Here is a 6,573-nt window from a genome sequence, read left to right on the forward strand (position 1 = left end):
GAACGTCGACAGCAGGGAAAGCGATTTATGGAGAGATAAGCGACTAATGGCAGGAGGAAAGGAGGGAGGACCGGCTCCTGACGGAGAGGACCCCTCGTTTCAATCCCCCGGCTCCGCTCCATCCCTCCCCGCCTTCCTCGCCGAATGTTGCCCGAGCATCTTTAGGAACCGCGGCGCCTCCGAGGGGGAAGAGAAAAAGCGCCGAACCCCTGCTTATAACGCTCCTCCTCCCGAGGGGTAGTTTTCTGTTTCCCGCTCGTCGCCTGGTGAGGAGAAGTAGCAAATAACATCCCGCTCAAAAAAAAAAAAAAAAGAAAAAAAAAAAAAGTAAAAATGCAAAATATAAAAAAAAGACATAAAAAAATTTTAAAAATATAAAAATAAAAACATAGAAAAATAAAAATTAACAAATTTAAAAATATAAAAGTAAAAAATAGAAATAAAATAAGTATGAATAAATAAAAAATATAAAAATTATAAAAATTTCAAAATTTATAATATAAAATAATAAAAATTTAAAAAATTAATTAAAAAAAAAAGTAGGCAGGACGGTGGTCGGCGGTGCTCCGGGTGGGGGTGGCTTTGTTTCGGGGACGAGCGGGCTGCTGCCGGAGCTCATCGCGCCGGGCTGGGGCGCGGAGCAGCGCGGAGACTTTCGGGGGCTGCACGCCCCCCCCCCCCATCTCCGCTTCACGCTCGAGGTTTAACGGCGGGGTCACGTCGACTGACGTCATCTCGAGGCTACTGTACGTCCGCGGCATTTGCACACACCACGGAAAATCGGGCTTCAAAAAAAGGAAAAAGGAGAAGAAGGAGAAGGCGCGCACCCCGCCACCGGGAGCAGAGACCGCGCGTCCCCGGGGCCCCGCCGCCCCCGCCGCAGACCCGACGGACGGGACGGGGGAACGGGCCCCCCCCGCTGCTTCCGAGAGCCGGCACCGCCCGCGAAGGGACAGAACACCCCCAAAAAGAGCCAGAACACCCCCAAAAAGAGCCATCCGGCCGGCCGGGCGACCGCGCCGCTCCCGCCTTCCTCCTCCTCCTCCTCCTCCTGCTGCTGCTGCTGCTCCGGTTGTCTCCGGCGCGGGTTATTTTTGATGCTGATGCATATGTAAAGGTATATTTGCGATTTTTTATTTTGCTGAAAGTTACAGGCTGTCGCTTTTCATCTCTCCTTTTCTGTCCTTTTTTAATTTTTTTTTTCTTAGAATACCCTTCTGCCTCCTTTTTCCCTGCTCCCCTGGTTATTTTTTTTGCAAGACTGCTCTGCGTCTGTGTGCCTCCACATTCCGCCTCCTCCAGGCTGCTGTTGGTGTGAGGTAGCGGAATGCTGGCACCGCTGGCACCAGCGCGAACGCAGGGGCAGGAGGCGATGGTCGGGCCTGCAGAGGACAGCGGGGTCTGGCTGCCGGCGCAGCTCTCCGGCCGCTGGCCCCAGACGGGGAGTCCGATCGTCTAATTAACTGCTTTTTAGGGAAAAAGGTAACCCAAACCCGACCCCAAAACCATTTTAAGGTATAAGGTGGTATATATCCTGTGTATAAATATGTATATGTATCCTGTATATATATCTCTCCTCTCTCTATGTTTGTGGATGTGTATATCTCCTCTCTCTCTACATGTGTGTGTATATATCTCCTCTCTCTCTCTATGTGTGTATATGTATCTCCTCTCTCTATATATATGTGTGTATCTCCTCTCTATATGTGTGTGTATTTATCTCCTCTCTCTATATGTGTGTGTATATATCTCCTCTCTCTCTACATGTGTGTATATGTATCTCCTCTCTCTCTATATGTATATATCTCCTCTCTCTCTACATGTGTGTGTATATATCTCCTCTCTCTCTGTGTGTATATATATCTCCTCTCTCTCTATATGTGTGTGTATATACCTCCTCTATATCTGTGTGTGTATATCTCCTCTCTCTATACGTGTGTATATATAGCCTCTCCATAGATATGCGTGCATATATCCTGGCTATACATATCCCGTGTCAAAGGATTTATGACATTTCACTGCTGGTCCCACGGCCTGTCAAGCGGCTGGTACCTGCCTGGACTTCAGGAGCCTTTTACTGCACAAGTCCCCTGTAGGAGGCGTGGGCGCAGGTGCGGAGCTTCCTCTGAGGGAGACATTTTGTGCGCTCCCCCTGAGTGCCAGGTTCGCAGAACGCGTTACGTTTCATTTTAACCCACGCAGCCTTGAATCTGCTACCTGACGCTCTACGAAAAAGCTTTTTTAGAGGTTATTTAAAACGTTGCCGATAGCATCGCGCTCGATTACGATCTGAAAATCCGCAGGCCTTGAACTGCATTAAGAACACCGCCAGCACGCTTCGGTTTACCTCGGTGGGGAAATTCTTACAAGAAAGAAGAATAGTTCAAATCTGATTTAAACAGAAGACTGGTCTCTTTTCACAGTCCTGGCAGGTTATGTTTTCGAACGAGCAACGTTATTCCGCAAAAAAAAAAAAAATAACCCTCTCCCATGCAGGCATTATTTTCCTTTCTTTTTTTTCCCCGTTTTTTTTTTTTAAAAAAAAAGCCTAAGTGGACACATAGATGATTAGTTACCCTGTGAATGACTTACCTGCTGTGAACGTCCAAAGGTAACCCTCCCCAAAGACGGTCATGCATGTGTTTTGTTTTTTTTTTATTATTAATAAAGAGCAGATTACCCAGTGCCTGTTTCACCACGTCTGTGCTTTAATTCTCTGGCGTTTCTCACGAGCGTTTCCAGCGCTGCCTCTCACTCCGGTTTCTCCAGCCCTCCGCTAACACGTCCGCCCGATAAAAAGAGGTCGGGCGGCTACACGCAAAACGTGTTAAAAATAAATAAAAAAAACCCCAAAAAACCAAAAAACAATCCCAGAACGGAAACCGACACCATCAGCTGTCAGGTTAGCTCTTACCTCACTGCGTATGGCAATAACTCGTGAGGAAAACAGAATTTTCTACACGTTTTTCACCAACGGCGGGTGCCGGGACTTCCCGGCCCGCGGATGCAAACACAAGCTCCCCCCCTCCCCCACCCCGGCTTTTAATTAGGGCACGTGCAGCTCTCGCTCCCCGGCGGACCCTCATTAACATATGCAAAATGCTTCTGTCCGCCTGTCCGTCCCTGCAGCGCACCCCTCCCCCCCCCCGCCCCGGGGCCGGGATGCCGCATCATCACCATCATCATCACCATCATCATCATCACCACCATCACCGCCGCTCCCCGCCCCGCATTACGGCGAATCACAGCAGCAGCGTTTGAATGAGCCCCGGGAGGGGGGAAGGGGGGGTACAGGGAGGCACCGCAGCCCCCCCCACCCCCCCAAATCAGGGCAGCGGGGGGGGGACTATGTCCCCTCCGTCACTTGTCACTTCAGCGCCAAGTCGGCGGGGGGGGACAGGAACAACAAACACATCTCCCCTCCCCATCCCCCCCTTACCTAAAATCGGCCTTTTGCAGCTCATTAGGTAGATCCGCTCCCTCGTCTTCTTATCCCCCGCCCACCCCGTCCTGCGCCCTCCCCCGAATACCTACACTGCCCTGCACCGAGCAATCAGCGTTTCACACCCAGATCTCCCCCCTGGTCTCTGCAGCCTCTCTCTGTCCTCCTCATCACCCTGAAAAACGCCAGGAACGCGGCGGCACGCTCCGCACGTAAACACGGACGTTTTGACATTATTTACAAGGTATTCTTTGAGGATGGAGAAACAGCTGCAGAACAATGTCTGTTTCTTCTCCTGCCCCCCCCGCAAGATTTAAATACTGAAAGGAAAGGATGGAGAGTGGCCATACACATAATGTTAGGTGAAGTAACCGAAATTTTGGGTCAGAAAAAATAATCTTTCATTTTTAGCAAGTAAAAAAAAGCTGAATTCAGAGGTTTTTTTTTGGTTTTTTTTTTGCCTACACACACTGAATAATAAATCATAATTTGAAATCCTTACACGACAGCTTCCGGCGTGGGTACACCTCACGGTACACCTCCTTCGGAATCATAAAAAAAACAGAATCACAGAATGTGAGCGGTTGGAAGGGACCCCTGTGGGTCACCTAGTCCAACCCCAAAGCCAGACCTCTTCCCTCTGATTAACATCATCCCCTGATTAGAGGTAGAAAGGTGGAAGCCAGGAGGAGCGGCGGGGGGGGGGGGTGGTGTGGAGGGGAGAGGGCGAGACCTGCAATTCTTCCACCCAGACTTCAAATAATCTGGAAAAGGTGAGATTACCGGGGAGTGGCGCCCACCAAACCCTTTGCCGAGGGCCTTTCTGCGAGCGAGCCCAGCGCCAGCCCCAGCTGCGGGCCGGGACGAGCGGGCGGGCGGCGGGGTTCCCACGCGCGCCGTGCGTTTGGCTTCCAGCGAGCGGCAGGAGGGGAACAAACCCCAGTTTCGTGACGGCTTTACTGCTGTTTTTCCCTGAAGAGTTTATACCTGGGTGTAATACTAATAATAACGGCAACAGTAATAACAGTAGTAATAGTAATAACAGTTAGTAATAGCAACAGTAACAATAATGACAACAAAATAATAATAAAAATAAAAATAAAAAATTAAAAAATAAAATAAAAATGAAGATAAAATGAAAAGAAAGATAAAAATAAAAATAAAGAGAAAGATAAATAAATAAGAATAAAAGTATAAAAATAAAAAACAAAACATTTTTTAAAAATTATAAAAGTTATAAAAATAAAAATAATAATGATAAAAAATTTTATTGTTTTCCAAAATTACATCCTCAAGGAGAGGAATCAAGCTGCTGCTTTTTACCAAAAAAAAAAAAAAAAGTTAAAAATCTGTCCGGAGGCCCGGGGTTTAATCCCCACCGGGACCCCACTTGTGAGTGTGGGTGGGAAGGCGCAGGACCGGGGGGGAGGCAGAGGACACCCCGCTCCTCGGCGGGGTCTCCCCCCAGCCCCGGTGCCCCCCCTCTTCCCCCCCCCACCCCCCCCCCCGTTCCCGGTCCCGGCGGGGGGACAGCGACACCTGGTGATGCCGCACGCAGGCACGAGCAGGCAGGACCCCCCCCTCCACACACCCCCTCCCCCCGGGGTGCCGGATCCCCATCCCCCGCCCCCCCCGCGCCCCTCGCCCCTTCACGGAGAGGGAAATTTTGCCCCCCCCCCCCCGCCCCGGGAAAAGGGTCACATCTCGGCACTCGCCCCCGCGGAACGGACCCGGTCCTCACCTCACCCGCTCCGGCGCTGCCTGGGGACACCCCGCTCGCGGGGGGCTGTAACCGCCCCCCCCCCCATAAAAAAATCCAGAAAACGCAAGGTTCGGGGCTGTCGAGAAGCAGTTTTTTACCGGCAGGGTCGGCGGCGAGGAGCTGCGGGTCCTCGGGAGGAAGGCGCGCTCCCCAGAACTTGGAGGTTGGGTTGGATTAACCGGCATTTCTTCTTTTTCTTCCCAACCTCCCCCTTATTTCCCCCCCCCCCCTTTTTTTTTTTTTGTTATTTCGAAAGTTCGTCAGCCGAGCTTCCTCTTCGGACAACGGACTTCCCGGGTCTCATCCGGGGATTTCGTTTGCCCCCGCATCTCAGCAGGATTTCATTCCCCCTCGTCCGAAAATAAATAAATAAATGAATAAATAAATAAATAAATGAAAATAAATAAAATTTAAAATAAAAAAATAATAATAAAAAATAAAAATAAAAAATAAAAAATGAAAATAAAAATAAAAATACCAAAACAAAAATAAAAAACAAAAATAAAAATAATAACCTGTCATGTTTTCACAGCAAGGAGAAGCTGTGGGCGCACGGACTCTCGGTATTTGTATCAAACAGCGGCGGGGCAGGTATCTGCGCCTGTAAAAACAGGCGTGAGCTGTTTTTACCACCCCCCCCACCCCAAAAAAACCCCAAACGGCTGAACCTCCCGGGCTGGTAATACACCAGCATTAATTTTTTTTTTTTTCTCCTCCAACAATAATCCCTTCCCTGCTGGAGGACCCGCGGTCGTCGGGGCAGGTGGAAAAATTGGGGGGGGGGGGGGAACCGGTGTTAAAAACCCGGTGAAGAGGGATGCGGAGGTGCCTCAGTGTCCGTCCTTCTGGGCCGGGGGGTTGTCCTTCCGTCCCAGCCACCCCCGGAACCGACGAGGGGGGGGGGGGGGGTAACCTTTTTTTTTTTTAAGGCTAAAACGACGGCCACGATCTAATTTTTTTTTTTTTTTTTCTCTGGACACGGAGCCGTCTCCCTCATGCCCCCACCCCTCTACGGACAGACGGACACCGGCGCTGGACCCCGTTCCCATGCTCCCGGATCCCCCCCCCCCCCCCACGTACCGGGACAGCATCACCCCCTCATTAATTAAAACCTCACCGTTATAATGCGCAGAAAAATTTCGGAGCTCTCCCAGAGCATCGCCCGCGGGATCCTCGGACCCCAGCTCCCCCCAGTCTTCCCCCTGACCCCCCCCCCCCCGCGCACAGTGCCTCCTTCCCCTCCCCACGAGAAAACTTCACGTCCCGAGCAACCACCGGGTCGCGGCCTCCCGCCCCATTTATTCGATTCCCATCCCCATGGGGGGGGGGGGTACACTTGCCGGGCCTGTCCCACCCCCCCGTGCGATGA

The sequence above is a fragment of the Opisthocomus hoazin genome, chromosome Z (assembly GCF_030867145.1).
Source record: "Opisthocomus hoazin isolate bOpiHoa1 chromosome Z, bOpiHoa1.hap1, whole genome shotgun sequence".
Lineage (NCBI taxonomy): Eukaryota > Metazoa > Chordata > Aves > Opisthocomiformes > Opisthocomidae > Opisthocomus > Opisthocomus hoazin.